The 24,278-nt window shown below is 42.8% G+C and overlaps 1 long non-coding RNA gene across 2 annotated transcripts; it reads left to right on the top strand.

Annotated features, from left to right (window-relative positions):
* Window positions 1–17,898: 17,898 nt before the first annotated feature.
* LOC116795419 lies at window positions 17,899–23,844 on the top strand. Of its 2 annotated transcripts, none has more exons than XR_004360049.1 (3): window positions 17,899–17,991; window positions 21,525–21,643; window positions 23,606–23,844. It is a non-coding gene; the product is annotated as an uncharacterized LOC116795419 (long non-coding RNA). The 2 variants fall into 2 exon arrangements; XR_004360048.1 differs by lacking the exon at window positions 17,899–17,991 and adding an exon at window positions 18,400–18,525.
* The last annotated feature ends 434 nt before the right edge of the window (window positions 23,845–24,278 follow it).

Raw genomic sequence — 24,278 nt, 5'->3', positions numbered from 1 at the left:
ATCCTGAGGGCAAGTACCCTCAGAGCTGAGAACAATCTGGAGGTAAAGCCAGGTGATGTCCCTTTCGGAATACGGAGGTGTAGGGAGAAGTATGTGCAAGAGAAGAGGGAGGTTGGGAGTAAAATGGACGTGATATAAAATCAGCTTGGGAATACTGTTTGCCCAGAGAAGAACAGCTGCCATGCATATGGAGATGCATTAAGACTTCCCCCAAGGAAAGGTTCCCTGGGAACCTCTACAGCAGCAGGCTGCAGCAGGTAAACCATCTGACCAGTAGGTCAATGGGAACACAGAATCATAGAACAGAATCATAGAATCATAGAATCAACTGGGTTGGAAAAGACCTCCGAGATCATCAAGTCCAACCCTTGATCCAACACCGCCGTGGTTACTAGACCATGGCACTAAGTGCCACACCCAGTCTCATCTTAAAAACCTCCAGAGACAGTGAATCCACCACTTCCCTGGGCAACCCATTCTGACGTGTGATTACTCTCTGTGTAAAACATTTCTTCCTAATATCCAACCTAAACTTCCCCTGGCAGCGCTTGTCCTACTGCTGGTTGCCTGGGAGAGGAGAGCGACCCCCACCTGGCTACAACCTCCTTTCAGGGAGTTGTAGAGAGTGATGAGGTCTCCCCTGAACCTCCTCTTCTCCAAACTAAACAACCCCAGCTCTCTCAGCCTCTCTTCATAGGACTTGTGCTTGAGTCCCCTCACCAGCCTCGTTGCTCTTCTCTGGACCTGCTCCAGCACCTCAATATCGTTCCTGAACTGAGGGGCCCAGAACTGGACACAGTACTCGAGGTGTGGCCTCACCAGTGCTGAGTACGTAGGAAGAATCACTTCCTTGGACCTGTTGGCCACACTGTTCCTGATCCAGGCTGGGATGCCATTGGCCTTCTTGGCCACCTGGGCACACTGCTGGCTCATGTTCAGCTTCCTGTCAATCCAAACTCCCAGGTCCCTCTCTGCCTGGCTGCTCTCCAGCCAATCTGTCCACAGCCTGTAGCTCTGCATGGGGTTGTTGTGGCCAAAGTGCAGGAGTCAGCACTTGGTCTTGTTGAACCTCATCCCGTTGGAATCAACCCAACTCTCCAGCCTGTCAAGGTCCCTCTGCAGAGCCCTCCTGCCTTCCAGCAGATCAACACTCCCCCCCAGCTTGGTGTCATCTACAAATTTGCTAATGATGGACTCAATCCCTTCATCTAAATCATCAATAAAAATATTAAATAGAACTGGGCCCAACACTGATCCCTGGGGGACACCACTAGTGACCAGCCACCAACTGGATGCAGCCCCGTTCACCACCACTCTCTGGGCCCGGCCCTCCAGCCAGTTCCTAACCCAGCACAGAGTGCCCCTGTCCAAGCCATGGGCTGCCAGCTTTTCCAGGAGTATGCTATGGGAGATGGTGTCAAAGGCTTTCCTCAAGTCCAGGTACACCACATCCTCAGCCTTCCCCTCATCCACCAGGCGGGTCATCTGATCATAAAAGGAGATCAGGTTGGTCAGATAGGACCTGCCCTTCCTAAACCATATTGGCTGGGTCTAATCCCTCGTCCATCCTGTAGGTGCTGTGTGATTGCACGTAGGATGATCTGCTCCACAGCCTTGCCAGGCACTGAGGTCAGGCTGACAGTCCTGTAGTTTCCCAGGTCCTCCTTGTAGCCCTTCTTGTGGATCGGTGTGACGTTCACCAACTTCCAATCATCTGGGATCTCCTCAGTGACCCAGGACTGTTGGTAAATGATGGAGAGCGGCTTGGCGAGCTCTTTCATCAGCTCCCTCATCACCCTAGGATGGATCCCATCTGGTCCCATAGACTTGTGAGGATCCAAGTGGCTCAGCAGGTCACTAACTGTTCCCTCCTGGATAACAGGGTGGATATTCAGCTTCCTGTCTCTGTCTACGAGTTCTGGAAGACAGTTGTCCTGAGGACAACCTGTCTTACTGTTGAAAACTGAAGCAAAGAAGGTGTTAAGTACCTCAGCATTTTCCTCATTTTTGGTGATTATATTCCCTTCCATGTCCAACAATGAATGGAGGTTTCCCTTGCCCCTCCTTTTGTTATTGATATATTTGTAGAAGCACTTCTCGTTATCCCTAACAGAAGTGGCTAGACTGAGTTCAAATTGTACCTTTGTCTCTCTAATTTCCTTTCTACATGACCTAACAATATTCCTAAATTCTTCATGAGTAGCCAGCCCTTTTTTCCATGGTCAGTAAGCTCTCTTTTTTCCCCTATTTTCCTTCAAAATATCCCCATTCAGCCAGGCTGGCCGTCTTCCCCGCCAGCTCGCCTTTCGGCACACTGGGACAGCCTGCTCCTGTGCATTCAAGACTTGCTTCTTGAAGTATGTCCATCCTTCCTGGGCCCCTTTGTTTTCAAGGGCTGTTTCCCAAGGTACCATCTGAACTAGTCTTCTGAGTAGGCCAAAATCTGCCCTCTGGAAGTCCAAGGTAGAAACTTTATTGATGGCCCTCTTTGTGTCCCTGAGTATTGAAAACTCTGTTATTTCATGGTCACTGTGCCCCAGGCGACCTCTGACCACCACATCTACCACCAGCCCCTCTCTGTTAGTGAACAGCAGGTCTAGCAGGATCCCACCCCTGGTAGGCTCATTTACCAGCTGGAGCAGGAAATTATCCTCTACACGCTCTAGGAATCTCCTAGACTGCCTCTTCTCCACTGTATGGAGTTCCCAACAGACATTCAGAGGTCAAAGTCGCCCACGAGAACAAGGGCTGGTGATTTTAAGACATCTGCCTGCTGCTTGTGGAATAATTCATCACCTTCATCATCCTGGTTGGGTGGTCTGTAACAGACTGCCACCAGGATGTCAGCCTTGTTGACTGACCTTCCCTGATTCTGATCCACAGGCCTTATTGTTACTGACTCCAAGTTCCACAGAGTCAAGAGACTCTCTAACATATAGAGCCATCCCTCCACCTCTCCTACCTTGCCTGCCACTTCTGAAGAGCATGTAGCCATTCATGGCAGCACTCCAGTCATGCAAGTCATCCCCCCACATTTCCATGATGATGACTACATCATAGCTTTCCTGCTGCACAATGGCTTCCAGCTCCTCTTGTTTGTTACCCATACTGTGTGCATTGGTGTACACGCACTTCAGCTGGGCTGCTGATTTCACTTCTAACTCAGGCTTTCCACCCTTAGGTTCATCTCTGGAGAGCCTGGTTTCAACCCCTTCCCTCTTCAAACCTAGTTTAAAGCCCTCCTGATCAGCCTCGACAACTTATGGGCTAGAGTCGTTTTGCCCTTGCTATTTAGATGAAGTTCACAGAAAGCTCCCCTTCCAGTTTCATCTCACTCAGCCATGGACAATTCCCACAACAAACATTACTTTGTCAAGGATCTGTCTTGGCTTTCGTGAGTGTCTCAGACAAACCCTTAGTCTACAAAACACAAGAAGTCTAGACCAAGAAGAGAAAGATCCACCCACCAGAGAAGGTCTGGTCCAGGAGGCGCTTAGCACTCAACATTATGGCAGACCAGAAACACATAAACAAACAAACACAGGGCTTCAGAAAGAAACAGTGTTTGTGCAGTAAGTGCTGGGTTTAAGTCTGTGTTTCAGACAAGACATTTCTCATATGCTGTAGTGAGCTCTAGGGTGACCAGCCTGTACAATGAAATCTGTATCACTTGATTAAAATAGAGGACAGAATCTTCTTAGTTCATCCACTGAAATGTCAAGGAGCAAGCAGAAAAGGAGGTGCTCCTTCACAGGAAAGACATCTCTCTGACACTGCCACTTCACAAAGATGTTGAAATGAGACAGGAAAAACACCTGCAGTGGTGTCTGTTCTCTGTTTCTGAGGCAAGGGCGGAGGGGAAGAGAAAGGGTTGCCAAATGCCATTTTGAAAGCAGCTTTTCTGTGTCTGATATTACCAGGCCACCTGTGGATGCACGTGATGCCCATGCTGACAGACCTTCCTCAAGGGTGAAGCCAGGGAAGGAGGCTCAGGTTCTGCAGCACCCAGAATCACCCACAATCAGGTACTCAGGGTGGGAGAGCGTGACAGAAGTCCAGACCCACTGTGGTTGTCACAGTGCCCTCACCTGGGGAACTAGGTCCTACCTCTTCTCCAGGGCTGTGGAGGATTAAACCTAGAAACAGTTCTACACAGGCAAGGTGGCAAACTACACAGTTTACACAGGCCCAGAAATTAACACTTGCTGTTCCTTACCTTGTTTTTGAGACTTTATTGCAGCACCATAGGTGTCTATAGGGGTGGCTTCCTCTGTATGACCCTGCATGTTCACCCTGTTTAACCCCAGATCTGGCATGGCAGCTTCTGGGTGGGTGCTTTGGGAAAGGAGAAGCTGGGGAATTACATTTCTACTGCAAGGTGACTGCATGGTGGAGAGGAAGAAGCACATGGGGGTGGGGGCCATGGTGTTTCAGGGACTCTGAAACAGGTATGGTGTGGATCACTGCTTCTAGACAAGAGTTTGTTTTGGAAGCAGTGACCCACGAACTCCCTCCTGCCCCTCACTGGGTCTGATCACTGTCTCAGTCACACCAATAAGGAACAGTCTTTCTGACTTCAGGTCTCAGGCTGAGTGACAGAGAGGACACCAAGTGACAGAAGTCCTTCTTCCAGGGCTTGGGTCAGAAGTAAGAAAATAAGTGGAATCTCTGGGTCTCTCCTGCTTTCTGATGTTGGCATCTCTCCTCCCTGGAGAATTTAGGGAGGAAAAAAAAAGATCAACATAGTCTGGCTAAGCCTGTGTGTCTTTTTACCACAAACACCTTCTGTTCTGGCCTATGCAGTTGCTTTCACAGCTGGAAAGGGAATAATTTTTACCTTAAATAAAAAGGAAAAAATGCCTGGACTGTTTTCAGTACGCTCTGGGGAGCTTCAGGAAGCCACATGAAACTAAAATGCTCTCCATTACACCTCTGGCACCTCGCCACAGCTCCCCGGGTGTCACTGTGAATTAAGTTATGTTGGCTACACTTACAGTTTTTTGTTGGACGTAACTCATCAAAGGTAAACACTTGGAAAACCTCTGGCTTTGGTAGCAATTAACGGAGATATCTTGATGATGAAACCACATGTTCCCTCAGGGCTGGCCTTAAGCATTCATGCCTGCGCTAAGGTGACCCTCGAAAGACACTTTCTACTGCTTGCCTGAAAGGCTGGATGAGGAAGTCTAAGGGGAAGCTGAAACCTGCTACAACAGAGGTTCTGCTTTCATAGCAGGAGATAGCATGATCAGACCCCGTACAAGGACTGGGCATAGACAGGAAGGAGAAGAAAGTATGTGCCCATTCTCTATAAAACACTCCTCAGCTACTGAACATTTCCCGTGATGTTCTCCCACCAGAACAGCTAATCCCTCCAGCAACCTGGGTGACCAGTGTGGTCCTTCCAGCCAGGTTCCCCTCACCAGCTTTTCTCATGCATAGCCCAGACCCTTGGTCTACCTTCCTTCAGAGGCACTGTGCAGGGTTCAGAGAAGTTTCTCTGGAGTTTATTTTCTTTCTTTGCTGGCCCCCCTGCATGGTAGTGACTCGCTGTCAGGATGTAAGCCATCTCAGCCCCAGGAGAAGCTTGCATGCGAGCATAGAAGGGACCCCTTTGCAAGGACTAAACACTGCAACCAGGGGCTCTAAAGAAATGATGTGGCTTATTCCTGAGGGAAAGTGAGGAGGGGAGAGATGTGGCTGTGACTACTCTCTTTTCATGTGGATATTCAAATAGAGAAGATTTCCTTCCCCATACAGATGTGTGAATAGGGGTTGTTAACATGACTTTCATTAAGGGAGGGATGGAGCACCTTACAAGTTTTCCTTCCTTTCATTACATGATTTTTAAGAGAGAAGTGCTTAATACAGTGGGACTGACTCCGACCTTATACCAGTACAACTTAGACTTTGCTGACGTGTACTTCTATTTATACTGGAAGAAAACAGAATCAGTTTCTACTCATAGCAGCACTACAAAGATGAGAAGAAAAAGGACTGTGAGTGCTATAAGACTGAGTTGTCATAGCAGCATAATTACATTTGAGTCTACTTTGTACAAAAGCAGACTGCCAGAACATCCTTTTGGAGGGAGAATTACTGTCAGGAGAAAAAGGGAGGGCTGTTCTGACTAAATTATGTTAGACAGTAAACAGCAAACAGCAAACTGGATCTGCAACTCCCTACAAATGAACCTCCTTGTACAAAACCAACCAGGCCATTTTCATCTGTTGTGAATTCAGAAAGAGATCACATGGAGCACTTCATGGAGTTCTAGGAAAGTATATCAAATTTTAAACTACAGAGCATAACAATCTATTAATTATAGATGTGAACAGTGTTTTCCAGAGGTTACATTGTCACTGAATTAAAATTTAAACAATGATGAATTTGTTAGACTGCCTTCCTGTTGAGTAAGTAATTTCAGTGACCGTGTAAATACCGCTTCTCTGATCATCAGCATACAATCCCTTTTAGATGCTCTGATTGCGTAAAAAAAAATCCAAACACAATATCCAGAAAAAGACAAAACAAAATGCACCTTAATTGCTTATTCTCTAATATGTATATAGGTTAGCTGCTCAGTTCAGGTTTTCATGGCATACCTGAAAGTAACATTTCTTGTGGATGCCAGCTCTGGCAATTCTTACACTCCTTTGCATCTCGGCAAACTATCCTAAGGAAAGACACTTTCCCATTGTAACATGGACATATTCATACCACATTCACAATGTTTCTCAGAGGTTAGGAAACTAACTTTCCTCCATACACCTAAAATGAGCACCTCAAATCCCTTTGGCAGTGGCTGCTGGGGTGGAGGTTGCAGGCAGCATGTCCCCTTTTCTTCTCAGAACCTCACACCCTCCTGCACTAGTGAGTAACCTTGACTCAGCTGGGCAGGACAATGGATACTTGCTGTTGTCAGGGTAATTTCTTTCAACAACTTTAGGATCTAGAATCACAGAATCACAGAGTAAGAATCACAGAATGGTTTGGGTTGGAAGGGACCTTAAAGACCACCTTCCAACCCCCCTACCACGAGCAGGGATGTCACTCAGAGTGACCAGGTTGCTCAAAGACCCATCCAACATCCAAATGTTCCCTCAAACACTTGCAGGGATGATGAATCCACAATTTCTCTGGGCAACCTATTTTGGTAGTTTACCACCCCCACAGTAAAGAATTTCCTCCTGATATCTAACGTAAATCTACTGTCTTTCAGTTGGAAACCATTCCCCCTTGTTCTATCACTTCATGCCCTTGCAAAAAGTCCCTCTCCAGGGACTCCCCTCTCTTGTAGCCTCCCCTTAGGTACTGGAAGGTGCTACAAGGTCTCGCTGGAACCCTCCCTTCTCCAGGCTGAACAACACCAACTCACTCAGCCTATCTACATAGGAGAGGTGCTCCATTCCTTTGATCATCTTCTTGGCCCACCTCTGGACTCAATCAGAGTTTATATTTTGTATGACTAACTTGTAAATAGTTTTTTTTTTCAATAAAGAAACAGACAATAAGAGAAGTTAAAAAAAAAAAAAAAGGAGTAAACGTGCTCCAGATGGCACAGGATTACTAACCAGAAATAGGTAGGCACACCATTTCTGCAACAACGTGGAGCAGCCACAACATAAAGCAAAACCATACAAAATCTGAGGTTGAAGGTCAGAGAAATAAAATAGGAGAGACAGTGTCAGCAGGAAAGCAGAGAGAATATATTTGCTAGCAGAGCAATTATTATAGCTAACCAAAACTCCATCCAGGGTAAAATAAAACTCCTCACTAAACTTTTTTTTCTTTCCTTTGACATCATTATTTCTTTTTCTGAATATAAAAACTTTTTTTTTTGTGGATGGTTTGTGTAACCTTTATGCTTTTGCTTGTGAGGAAAATTTTTATCGTGAAAAAAAAGGTGCAATTGATGTGGCGTCTGAAAATAGGACCGATCATATGCTGAAATAATATTTCTGAATCATAAGTAGCTTCATTCATCTCCAGAAGACATTTGTGCTGAAGCTTCACTGTGCCCATCTGAATGTCAACATCATTAAATACTTTGCAGCCACTCAAAGCTTACTTTCAAGAAAGGAGAAGTTTCCTACCAATCTTTCTTCCCATATTGATGGCTGCAGCTATATTTCTGAACAGTCAATATTGTCTGCACTATATTTTATTTTTGTGGTATAAGTAAACAGTAGATAAAATGAAAATGCTATTAGTTTTCTCTTGAATTTTACCCATCTGGGAAAATATCCTGACTTATTTTCCAGATAAACATTCACAGTATAATACATTTTATAGGCTCCTACTTTGTTATTCTTGTAATTGTGCAGTCATTCACCTTATCTACCTCTGAGTTAAATTTTTTCTTCTTAGGAGTGACATTCAAAAAAATCTTTAAAAGTCAGATCAATCTTTTCTGTTGGTGGAGTTTTGTTTGTTTGGTGGGGGTTTTTGGGGGGAGGCATTTTTTTGTTGGTTTTTTTTTTGGTTTGGGTTTTTTTTTAAAAAAAACCTTGGAACTGGAGCTTCCTGATTGTTAGGTTGGATGTTGTGCTGGGACAGAGTAGGGTGACATTAAGAGGACAACACCAGCACCCAGTACAGCTACCAGAAGAAAGCAATACCTAGTTTTAAGCCATTTGGTTCCTTTTACAAAAGTGCTGCAAGCCCAACTTCCTTGCAAGGGCTGATGGAAACCCTGGGAGGTCCTTGGGAAACAGAGGGTGTGAGGAGACCCCACTGGCAGCATGCATGTGCCCACTGTTCAGTGTTGGCCCACAGAGCCCTGGGTGCAGAGGGGAGGTGGCAGCACTACATCAGACAAACTCCTCTCTTGGTCAAAGCATTTGCTCCCATCTGTAGCAAAGACCATTTCCTCTTCCTTCCTTATGTTTTCTAAACCTCTCTCTGATCGTGTTCCTTCTCTCTCCTATCTCTTCTGCAGCATAAGAAAACCCACTAAAACCAACAGTTGCGTGCCCAAGCAGGAAACAGCAGCTGCTCATCATGCCATGGGGACAGCAGAAAAGCCACTGACTGGTCACAGCTGGGAGCCATGGCACAGCCTGCCTCCTTGCAGGAGTCCTTATATATCTCATTCCCCTAGTCCACAGCTGCGATTCCCAGGCAGTGACAGGGAGAAAAGGAGGTGTTATTTAGAGCTCCTAATTGAGATCACCACCTCTCTGTTTATATCCAGAGCTGTTCTGAAGACCTCATGTCTAAGTGTGTAACTATTTATTATTGGATCTCCCAGTGAGATATGTGTCTGCTGACAGAGCTGCTGCAGGAGAGTCCCCTCTCATCCCAGGATGAACCAGAGCTGCCGCAATGCCCTACTTTCCCACACAGCCTAGATCGGCTTCTAGTGCCAAAGATGCAGCTCCACCTGCATGTCTTCAGGTTCACTTTCTCCTTTTCTCTAATGATCTCGTTCTTACCCCTGTCCTGTGTTCTGCCTTTAACTGTGTTTTCTCAGCAGCTCAGTACATCAGATTAGGAAACTGGTTCAATTGGGAGAAAAATGCATTATGTTTTCCTGCTTATTTTTCAGCTGGATCAGTTTCTGAACCTGGTCCAATGAATGGCCATATAAATACTTCTGTTAGCACGAACATGGGACTACTTTGAGGTCAGGAACAAGCAGCTGGGGTCCAGTGATTTGTTTCAAGACAGATCAGCTCCTTGAACCAGATCTCAAGATGTCTGTCTCTGCACCAGTGCCTCCACAGTGGAAGAAGCAGGAATATAGGGTGGGGGAAGAGGGTCTGGCCAGCAGTCTGGGCTTGGATTGACTTAATCAAACCAATTTCAATTGCTAAGGAAAAAGAACAAAAAAGAGAATTTGCTCACATTTATTCTGTTTTCCAGAAAAATCACTTAAAATGATTGGGCAGCTGGACACTCTCCAAAGAACATGACCTTTTAAACCTTTGGGGTTTTTTTGCTGTTGCTTTGTCAGACCTGATAAATATCCCAAGATTTGTCTACCTTTCCCAATTATATATCCTGATGTAACAGAAGGTGCTACACCTTCATGCAAAGGTGTATATCTGTGTTACTCTTCACACTGATGGACACAGTGAGCCCAGTTATTCCCATGGGCAGAAGGGTAGTTCTTGGCTTAAGGAATTCAGGACCTAAACAGACTGTAAGAGAGGAGATCAGGAAAATCGTTTTGGATATCAGACTCCAGAGAACAGCAACAGCAATTAAAGTTATAGCTCAAAAACAGCTGGAGCACCATCCAAAGTTGTAATCACTCATCTTTGGTTTAAAGACAAGGGTTTGAAAGATAGACCATGGGTGCGGAATTGCTGCCCAGTGCACCTTTAGCTAAACGGACTATGTCAGGGCTGAGTACGGTGTGCTACTGCTACAGCAACCCAAGGCATGGAACTGGTAGAGAGCAAAGAAAGTGGCCTCCCAAACATCAGTCATTAGCAGGTCTCAGTGAGGGAGAAATGAATGTGGGAATGGCCAGATAGTTCTTAGAGCCCCAGAGAAAACTGATCCTTGTTTGTCGCAATCTGAATTGGATCTTGAAACAACTAAAATATACCCAATTTTCCAAATGACCTCTATTTGTGTAGCTAATTCTGGGTCTCATGGGTTTTTCCAAGTTGAACACACTCCAACACCTGCTCACAATAAAAACAGATGACAGTGCTTCTACACGTACAGCACAAGCTGACTCCCCATTAAAATAAGAGCACCACTCTGTCCATTAAATACAGTGTAACTTTTGACTTGCTTTGTCCAGACATCAGTGAATGTAATTTGGAGGGTTTGAGATCTGAAACAAAACAGACTGAAGATGATCTTTTAATATCTCGTGCTTTTAAACATGGGGCTCTTGGCTGCTACGTCAAAGCACTCAGGTGAGTATCGCTGCGGGGAAAAATGTGCCCTGCTCCACAGCAGACAAACCCACCCACACAGCAGTGAGAAAGGCTTTGAGGGCCATGAGTGGAGCATGGTTATTGCCAGCCAGCTTCAACCTGCCTGATGCTGAGTTAACATGCCATTTTCCCTGTGCTGTCAAAGCCTTTGTCACGGTAATAGCCTGTTTCCTCTTTTTGTTAATATCTCTGTCAAGAGAATGAAGCAGCAGAATTGAAAGTGCCACCGTGTGTGATTACACCGTTCTGCTCAGGCTGTGCTGGCAGCCTACTGTGTTTTGATTAACTGGATATTCCTCTAAAATTTGTATGAAATTATTTTTCCATGGAAGCTCAGAGTGATGAAAGAGGAAGAAGTAACTAGGAGGGAACTGGAGGCTGGTTGTCCGGTCACTCAGGAGCAGGCAGGGCTGATCAGGCTGTGGCTACCTGCATCTGCTCCTGTGCCTTGCATGTGACCTAGGCTCCGGTGAGGATAAACTGCCCTTGTCACTTCCAGGTTCTACTCAGCTCTTCCCAGAAGTCTTTCAATAAATGTGAACTGTGACCTGAGGTATGAGTAAACTGTGACCTGAGATATGTGAAAGGTAGTTTGGAATGAAACCCAGAAGCCTTGAAGTTTTATAAAATCTTTCGATACCTGGCAAGCAAACTCAGTATATCAGTCTGTATGTACAGACACTGTTATTTCCACCACACACAAGCCTCACAGTACAGGGGGGAGAATGTGTAGACTTTCAGTTCCTCAGATTTGTCAGGTGACCCCAGATCTCACTGAGGTCAGACAGCAAAATGCCACTGGCATGTTGTGCCTCTCCTCTGCCCCTCCTGCCAGCAAGGCCAGCAAGGATTTTGCTAGTAGGGGGCTTCAATTTCCTTACATGTCTGTTTGAGCTTTCCAGCACACACTAAGAAAGTCACTTCAATTTGCCTTCTCTTGGCCCCCATAACCGAATGGGTCAAAACCGATAAACAGGGAGTTCTAATTTCATTTCCTAGGGCATCTCACTATACTGGAAACAGGGATCCAGAATCTCATTTTCAAGATTAAGCACAGTTCACAGACAAGGTTGTAATGAATCTAAAAGTCTGGTGTAGAAACTGCTGGTATATCACACCCTGCATTACTTGCTGTAGCTCTGAGAAGTGGACAGAATAATCCAAACTGACACATTTTTGTTTTGATTTAGCACCAGTGCAAATGACACAGGAGGTGGGGTAGCTAGGATCCAGACATTCCTTTCATCGATCTCTGGTCTTACTGCCTAACTGAAGTTGGAGAGGGCTTTTGCGTTACAATCTAATCTGTTTCATGCTCAGAATTCATGAGTAAAACAGTTCTGATAAGTCCAAAGTCCATACCACTTGCTGACTTGCATCTGCAGATTTTATAACACCATTGCTCTACAATCAATTGAAAATAGGCAAGAGATTAACTTTCCCACCACTTATAAACTCAAGCTCATGTTTTATAAAATATTTCGAAGTTTTTCTAATGAGTCGGATTGACTTTTCAATCTGCACGCTTACTATAAATCTCTCAGAATATTTTATGTATTAATGGACAAATTTGGAATGTATTTGTGATGACACCTCCCTTGGTCTTCTTCTCCCCCTCTCCCTTTACCTATTACACATGCTTGATAGAATCTCTCTAGTCTAGTTCAGCAGTTTTGTAACACATAAAAAGATTGAGACATGGGTTTTGTTTTGATAACTTAAAGTACTATATAAAAAAATTAAAAATTGAGAGGATTGGAGAAACATAAATGAAACCTGAGGTCTGACAACCTCGAGAAAGTGTGCCAATCCACTTAGGCAACTCCCAGTCCTGCTGCCTACAGACAGTCCTCCTGCACCCTTCCCCATGCAAAGGTGAACATGGCTTAGACCTCTGCAACTCACCAAAACAAGACAAATTATTTTAGCTGTCAATTCCCTTTCCATTGTCTAATCCAATTAAAAAAAAAGCACACCTGAAACTTTATATCTTACTTATAGCAGATATTACAAGATACTGCTCTGTATGAGGTTTGACTACTGCTAACTTGCAATAAACTCACTGACAGCTGGTTTTGATTTCCTTCAGGGTTTTTTTGTGTTGTCATCATGTTTATGGGGTTTTGGTTTTGTTTTTTTAATGGACAGCAAATGGAATGGAAAAGGAGGATGCCATTTATATGACACATTGTACTATAAGGACTTTTACCAGAATGTTGAGACATACAGCCTGATGAAAGAACATGCCTGGAAATCCAACTATTTCTGAGTCAGATAATATCATGCATTTAGCTGAATTGTTACTGTAATGCTTGCAAACTGCTGTTTCTTACCAAAGATCAAGTGGACAAAGGTATTGGAAAAGTATTGAGCAAGACTGCAATGCAAAAAGAGCGCAAATAGCACATGGCTCTGGAAGACACATGAAGCACGGGTATTTTAGAAATTAAATATGACAAATAAAACAGGAAAAAGGCACTTAACAAATATCAAATCCAACAGAGATGTACCAGAAGAGAAATAGAAAGAAAGATTTACAAGCAGTGGGCTGGTTTTGCATTTCAAAACACCGGATAATGGTGCTGGATAAGAGGAAACAAAAAAAGTATCAGAAAGATGTGGGAAAATGACAACGGAAGGAGGAAACTGCCTTGGTAGGGAACGCGGACATAATAATGTGTGTATATGGAATAAAAAAGTCAACTGCCATAAAGCATCCACTGCTCATAGCCAAAAGCAGCAAACCGGCATGGCTGGGCTAGAGCAGATGAGTGCGGTTTTTGGGTCACAGCAGGAAACACCACACACTATGTTTTGTTAGGCTGCTACACTGTTTTGCACACATGGAGGGGAGGGGGGATTGTAGATATGAAAAGGCAAGGCAAGTTGCTTCATTTGTTTATATTAAAAATAAATAGCTTTTGAAAATATGACCAAGTCAGTGAAGAGTATGAAACAAAATCCTCAGTTTGTTGTGATTTAGCCAGTAAGAAGTAGAGAGACGTAAAATCCATGCAACAAATGCACACAATAGCTTTCAAAATTCCCCTCAGTCCACAGAAATGCTTTCAAGAGATCATGCCAATATTGTTCTAAGAAAACCAGCTTGTTTCAAAGTCCAGCAAAAATAAGCAGGTTTTTATAAAAGAAACAACTGACCCTGCCCAAGACCAGGCACAGCACACACCTCTGGAAGAAACACTGCACAGCATGATGCCAAAGGAGTTCACTGGTAGAAAACCTCTGGCAGTGCATCATGTCACTGAATGAAACCAGACCACACTTAGAAGCTGCAAAGCCCTGTCAGCTCCCCCCTCCCTGGCCTTAAACTTTGCATTGGTTTAAGAATATAATTCTCAAGTTATTTCTTCTGGTATCACTGTAGCTTTGCCTAATCTCAAAATGTTACTCTGTCTGACCTCCAAGTGGCAGAGCTGTGATAATCTCAGGATATAAGCGAGGTAAAACTCATAGAGAGAGATAATATCTCTTATTAGTCTAACCGGCAGAGCTGAAGAAACCTGCCAAGTGTGGACAGAGCCTGCATTCATTAGAAGCAGATACAGTGATTTCCAGCTTTGTGTGCTACAGGAACGCTGAGACTGCAGTTTATATGGGTCACAGGCAAGCAAGCCAGCTCAAGAATCACACCTAACCTAGCTAATTCCTTGTGGAGCCTTTGCAGCCAAGGTTCAAATGGCTAGATTGCTGCAAATCCTAGGCTGGGTAGGTTAAGGCTAAACTGTGCTATGTATTCTGTGAATGTAGAGTAGAGCCCTTTTGTCAGAGGAGAGCAGCAACAGCCTTATGCAGTCTTGTCCAGTGACCCACTGGAGCTACGGGTTGGCGATGCTTGGGATGGAGGGGCCCTACCTGGCCCAGACACCCTCTGTTCCTGACCCACCTGCCAGCAGGACTGAATTAAGACTGGGGCAGGGGTTCACTATAGCAGGGCTGTTTCTCTGAACTCATTCAGCTACTTCATTTTGTTTCTTCATTTCATTTGCACACCTTTCAAAAACTCTGTAAATGTACTTGTCTCATTTCACAACACCTAATGTTTGGTAAGAGGATGAGGTTGGAAGCTCAGGTTGCAGTATCTCTTTCCCCAGAGGATGAGGGTGGTGGAGGCCCTCTAACAGTTACCTCTTATGATAAAACCATGAAGAAATTGGAACTTACTAGAAGAATGAAAAGCTATATAAAATTTTATTAATAGAAGCCTTTAAAAACTCCAGAGCTAGTTTTTGAGCCAAGACTAAGAGAAATTAGCAATATTTTTGCTTTGTTTTCTTTTAGGTATTTTTGACTTTGAGATATTGATAGTATGAATGCTAGGTGTTTTGTTTTCTTTATAGTTTCATTATATGAAATCCACAGACCTTCAGCCTTTCAGCATCCTTTTTTGCAAATATATGTGTACAAACCTACACTTATTTATACATATATAGTAGAACATATGTCAAGAATAAACACATGATATTACATAAATAAAAGTCCTGAGAGACTTTTGATACTAAAGGTTTCTCTCTGTCTGTTGAAGTACTATCTTTAAGATGCAAATGGCTAACAACTGCCTTTTTTCTGTATCTTTAAATTAAAAAGTGCAGGCAGGCTTTAACGTACGGCTCCCTAGAACTGCCTCTGGTACTCATAGGAAAATGACTTCCTGCAGGCACACAAATTATGCAGATGAAATCATATCTCTCATATATTAAGTTGATGATAGACTCAGGCCAGGTTCTTCTTACAGTGATCACATAAAAAGGGATGAAGAATTTCCCACACAGAGCACTTGAGCAGTGATCGTACATTTGACAGGAGGAAATGAAAGTGCTCAGTGTTACCAAGCTTCAGCTTGAAAAGACTGAATCCTCTGTTTAAGCTCCATCACAACAATAAATGAGTGAAGTGTCCTCAGACTATGGGAAGCAACCTGCAGCTTACAGTAGCTAAGTCTCACTGACATAATAGCAACAGAGTAGAAGCTAAAGAGGGGCACACTGTATTCAGAATGATGTGATCACTTCAATTTTCTTTTATAAAAACTTAGCTCTACAGTGGTCAGCCTAAGGAGCAGATATGTTGGTTATGACTCATTCTCAATATGAAACTGAGAGCACCCTCCAGATTACGAGCTCATGAAAGTGGTTTTGACACTATAAAACCTTCTCCCAGCTCATGGAGCTTGCTATGTAGCAAGTACACGCAGCTTGTAGGTGTTTGGCTATTGATTACTTTTTCCCCCTTAATGGTGACAAGGTCAGCTGCAGTCACTTGGAGAAACTTGTAGCTTTAACTTTTTGGAAATCCTGGCCTTTAGGGACTGTCTGGATGAGCAGATTTTTAAATCAAAAATAGAATTAAGTTCAACCCACCACAAACACACATATATATATAACCCCAGGACAGACAATGTTGTTATGGTTTCTTTTCTAATTGCTTACCTATTTTATTGTTGCTAGCACTGTAACTCTACCTATGTTACTTTAATTAAAGCTAACACTGCAACAATAACTGTGAGCCTCCCTCCTCCCTCTTAATATTCTTGTTAATACCTAAGGTTTAGAATAAATAATGCAAACTGCTTACTGGAACATGACCATAAATTATAAATTGCAAACCATGCTTAATTTTAAGACCAAAGAACTATGGAAGGTAAAATATACAGTTTTAGCTTCACATAACACTGAGTTCCTATTTTAAACATGAGAATATGATCTCAACTCCCTCATCACTCCACCATCCAATGAGGTAGATATGTGCTTGTATCAACACCTCATCCTTCAGAGAGTGACACATCACCATTTGTGTTGTTTTGAAAAAAAAAAAAAATGTTTTGTCTCTTATAATAACAAGCCTTTCCTACCTTTAAAGTGAATTTCAGGAACAGAACCCTGTGATTGGCACTGAGGGTCACAGAGTTCACAAATGAGGTCAATTCTTCCCTTGAAAAGTTTTTCAGAACAACATGTTGAAGAATTTACAACCCAAGACGTAACCAAAACAACTGTGGACCTTCTTTTTTCCTGTCTTATCATCCCACTTCTTCCTTTCTTGACATTTTAATGAACTATCAGATATTCCCTAATTCCAGGTCTGTAGTTTTAGTGGTAGCATTCTACATATGTAGTTTACACACATCTTGCTTGTAGTTCAGATTTAAACAAGATTCATTACTTGATCGTTTGAATGGATTTCAATGTCCTTACAATAGACATCTGGTGCCATACCTATCATTGAGTTTTCTCTAAATGAAATTTTCTGTTGGCTTATTAATAGGAATGAGTGCATTTAAAAATCTGTAATCCATCCCAGTGTTGATCTCCCAAAACTCACACAAACACAAACATTTTAATGCATAAATGCGGCTTTATTGATGAACGTATACAGAACAGAAAAAGTGACCTCCACTCAGAAGGAGGTTATTCACAATATGCCCCAGTCCGTATCATTCTATTTGGTTTAATTATTAATCAGATCCAGCTGAGAAATGGCTCATCTAGTTTTCAGGTACAAGGACGTACATGTGCTTCTTCCGTCCACTGTGTTTCTCAGCCTAAAATACACTAGAAAGTCAATCCCATTGTATTCTCCTCTTCAGTTACATAGGCATAGGAAGAACACGTTGAAATTAAACAAAATAAAAACTTAAAACAAGTCTTGTAAACAGCTGCTAACTGACAGTGTCTAGTTTTGTACTAAGTAAAAATAAAGACGAAATACCCTTATTAAATATCTCTTACTAGTATAGCATAGCATAGCACTCTTAGAAAGAAGTCCTGGTGTTTGTGGTCACCCTCCTGGAGCAGACACAAGGCTTCATGATTAGATGCATCTGCTTTCATTCACCATGGTGGCATCATGGCTGTCACTTTAAGCAGTTGCTGCAAACACTGTCTGGAATTGTCAGTTATATGGCTCCTGGAAACAATTAAAACTCCACCCAGGACTTCCCTCCCTTCTTAACCTCACCGGTTACTATGTCTTTGCAGTGGGATTCTGTAGCTGACAGAAAATTCAAGACCACTATTCTCACCGTGCTCCCCACTCTTTAAAATGAGTTTGTGCTGGAAGAACCCTTAACAAACAGGTGAGCTTTCAAGTTGTCAAGATGCTGTTGTCCTGATATTTACCCTAATAAAAGCACAATTTTTACCTTCAGGAAGCATGGTTAAAAACAATGGCAACACTAATATGTTAGGAATATAAAATTGAAAGAAAATTTTAAAAAGGTGCCACAACCAAAGAGGTTCCAAAACAGTGTTATTTATAACACTCAGACATACACCCAGAAGTGGTACAAACAGTGATGAGGTTCTGGAGGACCCTGAAGGAAAAGCTGTGACAATGCAGACAGGCAGCCCATGGTCTAGCTGAGGTGTGTTTGAGCCCAGTGCCATAAGATGAGGGTAAACTTCACTTTAATCCATCTGTATGACATAGTTTATGCTGCTTATAGCTCCAGCTGCGCACAGACCCAACACACTGTGCCCTTCTTCTAGCTGTGGTCTCTTAGTGGGGGACAGGACCTAACATTCAGCTTCTGCAGTTGCTGTATCCAATGAAGAGACTTTCCCTGCATAGAAGTCATCAGCACAGATTAATGCAAAAGGGACTATTTGAGGTAAAGTGTCTGATCCAACACTTTGAGAGACCAACACCCAATTTTCAGTTTTATATTAAGGGCAACACCACAAAGTATTACAGAAAAACAGTATGGATCTAGGGGAATCAATAACTGATTACCAAATCTAGAAGTGTTTAAAAAGATCAAAAGACAGGTTTAAAAAGATCAAGTCTTTCTCAAGTAAGACCATGGTATAAGCAAACCAGCACACTGAGTGAAAGTCTGCAGAAGGTAGGAGGTGAATGTCACTACTCAGGAAGCCTTGGTGTCTCTGTGAGATAACATTCTTAAGTGATTCAAATGGAAAAGCTTTGAAATTTCAATGAGAAAATCCACTAGGATGACTTGGCTATAATAGCACTAAAAGACAAAGAACTTCAGTGAAAGCCACTTTTTCTTGACCAGACAATCCCACCTCACATTCCTTTCCCTTGTTTAGCCCAAGATCCCATCTTGCCAGCACATCTGCGGTCACCTGCATCCTCCCTCTCCCACTATCACAAAAAAACCTACTCTTCCCTTCCAGTCCATTCACTACTCTCCCTCATAAAGGCCAACATTCATGACAGCTGACCATTGTTCTCTCTTGCCTTCTTGTTGTCTACTGTCTATTCTGCTAGCACATGGGCTACCTGGCCAGAACCCCTCTCCTCACAGCAATCCTTCTCATTTGTGTTCCTCCAAGAGGAGTAACAGGGATCATGGAAATGATTTGGCCTTCCAGACACTGAGGTGCTTTGGTGCCTGTAAATATTAATTTTGTCTGCCCTCTCAAAACGAATGAAATGAAGCCAAGATGACTAGGAATGAATAATAAAATAAGCAAGAGCTCTTGCCCAGACAAACTGCTGAAATATCTCCAGCATTAACAGCAATAGCGTTTCATAGGGTAAAAGATTGGATTAAAAGTGTTTCCAAAATCTTAAATTGTTGAAGTTTAGTTTAGGTGTGGTTATAATCTTATGAGATACATGAAACAAGGAGCTGACTCCAGAGGAACCCATTTGCAGTTATTAGCCAAGCTGATGCATGCTAGCTGCCCCACTGAGTCAGGGTCATGCAAAGTGTCAGTCTCTGCTCTTTCAGTCCTTCCTTCTCTAAGGCCGGTCACTAGCTCAGTGTAATACCCTTTTTGGATATGAAGGACTGGAAAAGCTCTGCATGGCTTTGTTGACTGACAGGGCTGAAAATTAAATGCTTTATTTTAGATTCCAGTATGTTACACACCTGACTCAAAAGCTGTCTGACAAGCATTTATGTTCTTTCAATTGGCAAAAAAAGTATCTTAATATTGGTTTTGAAGGCTGTTAAATGTACAAGTGGAATCATCATGTTTTAAATGCTGTGGGATTAGCTGTTGCTGTGATTACTAACAGCAAAGCACACAGACAAAATATCCCCTTTCGTCTCTCAGAAGTGCATTTTGGAGAGCAGATGGGAGCAGAGAGGTCAGGAATGGTGGGAAAAAGCCAGTAGTAGACCCAGCAGCCTCAGAGGGCTGCCTGTGAAGTATTTTCCCCTCATGACAAAAGGCTGATTTAACTGAGACCCTCTCGGTAATTGTGAAGTCTGCCTTACTATTGAACATGCACAGGAGGGAGTTTGAAACGGCCAAGTATGTCTCTTTCCAGCACATCATGCCGGAAAGGTCAGTTAGCTTGCGCAGTCACCTCCGAAAAGGGGAAAAATCCTAAAGGAAAAAAAAAGCGTGAACTTCTATTGCCTCTACAAAGCAAACTGTTTTTCCCCACCCCTCCACCCCTTTTTGGAGGGAAACAATTGACCTTTCAGCCCTCTCTATTCAGGAAGATGTTTTTCTAGCACATTTCTGTCTTCTTCCTCTGCTTGACACACAACAAAAAACTGAAAACAGGTTATGAGGAAGTATCTTTTGAAGGGTTTATGCAGGTTACAGGAAGAGGCACTTAATTGCTGGCAGGTGGAAAACCTGGCTGTTAGTGATCCAGCCCTGATGACAGTGAAGGGGTGTACAGGGGGATAGTTGTTTTGCTCTGTTACACATTTCTGTATGCCACTTCTTTAAAGATAAATAATTAAAGTTTAAACTGAAGTAAGTCCAATTAATATTTCTCCATGTCAGAAGGATTTTGGTATTCTACAACTATGACCCTTGTTGCTTTTATCACATATAAACTAACCAGATGCAATTATTTCTTTACAGTAAGCTCTGTGTGTCTATCTACATCTCATCATTCCTACCAGCTCACTTGGTATGATTTAAACAAAAAAACAAACCCTGTGCAACCAAACCCTCTTCTTTAAATGGAAATATTTCTCCTTTCTGCTTTTAATGGGTTTATTTTCTAAACAAGGTTTTATTGGTTCAAAACACCTTAAAACACATGCGGTGAATTCTTATTGGGAAAAGTATGTCACTGTCCATGTTTAAGCCCAAACTTAAAAACACTTTAAGACTCTCAAAGAATGCACAGCAGTTTAATTGATTCCAGCCACATTAACAGTCACAAAAATCTGTGGTGCTTTACCAGGGGAGTAATGGGTTGTGAATAATTTATTTTTTATTCCTCACTCCCAGGTGATGGGGATTAACCTGGCTAGTTCTAATGAGTTTTAGATTATTTTAGAGTGCTGAATAATATCCTGTTTGAAGGCAGCTATTATATGTCAACAAGCCAATGTTTGTGCAGTAGGTCATTCAGAAGTGAGAGGAAATTCTGACCACATACTCAGAGTTCAAGTGCTGACTAGTCTGAATACTTTATGAACTTTGCCTGTAATATAGGGAATAAACTCAAAGTGCTTTTCTTCATCCCAATTCTTCCCTCCTCTAATCCCCCTTTCTTCTATGCCTTCAATACCCTTTTTCACACAGGTGCTCTTCTCTGGAAATATAAGAATACGTGCTGCTGAACTTCTGGCTCTGAAGCAATCCCACATAAAATTAAACATTGCTGTCACTAAATAAATTTCAGTGCCTTACGGTTACAGCAACAAAATTGCTCACTAATAACCAGGTGTGGCTGATAGCAGAAGCAGCTGTCCTTGCTCACAGAACACTGCTTCCATGTCACAGCTGGACCCATGCCATGGAGCTGATGTAACCAGGTGTGCCTCCAATACAGCATTTAGCAAGGTAAGCACATGGAACAGCGCATGTGTATGGGAACAGTTCTCAGAGGTCTAAATATTCATGAAAACAATTTTCCTGGTGTTTTTCATAGCTAGTGCTGCTAATCATCCTGCTTAGCTCTTGTTAGGAATCAACATTTCTAAGCTTGCCTCCTTTCTAAAAGTTACCGTATGCCAAATCAGTTACTTGAGTAGCGAGGAATGGGATAAGTTTCTGCAGTGTGGTCTGGCCAGAAAAACATTTACTGACCCCAGTGACATTAGTAATCTAAGCCATGTCTCCCCCAGTTGCTAAAACAAAGACTCTAGAAGAGTCTCTGCAGAGCTTTGGAGGTACATTTCAATGTGGTCTAGAGCAGCTCAGATCTCCATTCAACCCAGTGCTATCATTAACATTAGGTTTGGTTTTGCTTTTAGTATGTATTAAGACCATTCAGATATGGACTATTTCACCTCATTACTACAGAGGTAGGAATGAGTAAGGAAAATTGTACATGCTACCCCTGTAGGGGACAGCTGCTGAAAGTAATTCTTCTTATTGTGTGTAGAAGCAAGTAGAAAAGCAGCGAGCCAGCTTTTCTTAGCCCAGCTAATTGGGTCTGGAGAAGGGCTGCTTCACCCAGACTGATTTTCTTACAGCGAGATACTGTTCAGACACAAATTCCCTTTTTGGCCACCATAAAGTGACAACATAGTTGATAGAGTCTGATTCCCCTGAAATGGTGTTTTCCTAGGCAACCTTGAACTTCTCCAGGCTTCCCTAGTTCATACATGAGGCAAGGCAATTCTGCCTGAGGAACGATGCAGTTCCACAGTGACGTTAATACAAATATTTACTTCCATTTTCTGAGCATTGGGTTGATATCTGTGCAAAGGCAGAACATAAGACCTGTCATCTTCCTCACCACACAGACTCACATAGGGAATTGGGAGTGGAGACAGGACTTGATTCAACATAAACCACATGTTGAATCAACATGGACTACAATGTGCGTGTTCCCGAAAGGCACAGGGGAGCCTGATGACTTTCCATGAGGAATGGCCCTGGAGCCCAGCCAGCCACCACAGTGCTGCTTGCTGACGCCTGCCTTTAGTGGCTCAATCCATGCTGTAGGTGATGAGTGCTGAGAAGAACGTGTATGTTAGGATAAGGTGTGCCACTGAGTATGTGTGAGCTCATCTTATACAGGACAGCAGTGGAAGATGTGCTGTTTTGAACTGCACACAGCAAACTGTTACAAGCAAAAATTGTCCCTTTGCCAACTGATTTGGCATAAAATGTGACACACACACAAGCACTCATTGAAACAGTGGCAGATGCAATACTTCCTGTCCCTTATCCCACTGCTTGTAGACCACTGCCCCCACACCCTGAACATTGAGAGGACTTAAGAACCCCTGGGGAGCAATGAAAAGGTAGTTTCAAAAATATCAGCTTGTCTGAAGAAGTCTTTATGTGTCAAAAAGCCTGGTGGTTTTTCTCAAATGCTTTAAATGTTTCAATGCTCTAAAATTAATGCTGAAACATGTATTTGTATCTAGCTATTATATATATTTACACACATACATTTAACCTGTCCTTAAAAAACCTGCCTGTGAGCATAGCAGTGGTAAATTAGTTCAAAAAGAACCAGTTACTTTTCATAAGTTATTAAATGTACTGTAAACTATTAAGTTTTAAATAGGCACTAGACTAATTAGAGGCTATTTGTAGGATGACACAACATTTTTGAAAGGCTTTTAGTCCTTGAATGCAGATCAGAGCCTGCTAAAGGTTACCAAATGGAGGAAATAAGAAATACTCCATAGCCATATGCAAACGAAAATCAGAGGGGAACATTTCAGACATTACCATTACAGAAATAAAAACAAAACCTTATCAAAACACAAAACAAAACAAAAATAAATGTTGTGTAGCAGCCCATCCCTTCAAACTTGGGATTTGAACAACCTCATCATTCCACAGGGGAGATGGTGATTTCGCAAAACAGACACGGTTGCAAGTAATGCCAATGGCAGAGGAAAGAAGACATATTTCATTCTGAGGAGGGAAAGACAAACGTACACACCCCCTCCTCTGCCTACCTCCTTCCCTGGCAGGTCAGCTGTCTCAGGGAACAACAACAGCATTCCTGGTCTTCAGAAACCTCTGGAAGGAAACCAGAGCCATACGTGTATGTCTCAGCTCTTTCCCTATTTGTGATATAAGCCTGGTTATGTATTAAATACCTGACTGGTTTCTTGGATTTTGCTTTCTCGTATTTTTGATACTTCTCTGACCCCAGCTGACTGAGACAGAGACGGAAGGGTAAAGTGGAACAATAATGCCCCACCGCCTCCAAGAGTAAATCTTAGTAAAAGAAGTCCACTCATCATTTTGGTTCATGGCAAGCAAGGTCTTTTTAACCCTGGCTACACATCACTCAAAATCACCCTTGACACCAAGAAACTAGTGAAAACAATTTACCGGCTTATCAATAGTCAGCACTCCAAAAAAACTTTCCCTAAGAACTTTGCAGTAGTCTTTCCAAAGCCCTGGAGAACCACACCCAGAAAATGAGCTTGTTTGTCAGCTATGCTGAGTGCTTCAAGTGGATTTCAAAACAAAGCAAGGACAATCCAAAACAACTGCTCCACAC

This window comes from Chiroxiphia lanceolata, chromosome 1 (assembly GCF_009829145.1).
Source record: "Chiroxiphia lanceolata isolate bChiLan1 chromosome 1, bChiLan1.pri, whole genome shotgun sequence".
NCBI classification, from domain to species: Eukaryota; Metazoa; Chordata; class Aves; order Passeriformes; family Pipridae; genus Chiroxiphia; species Chiroxiphia lanceolata.
Note: the sequence above shows the minus strand (reverse complement) of the source record. Positions and strands in the feature narration are given on the sequence as shown.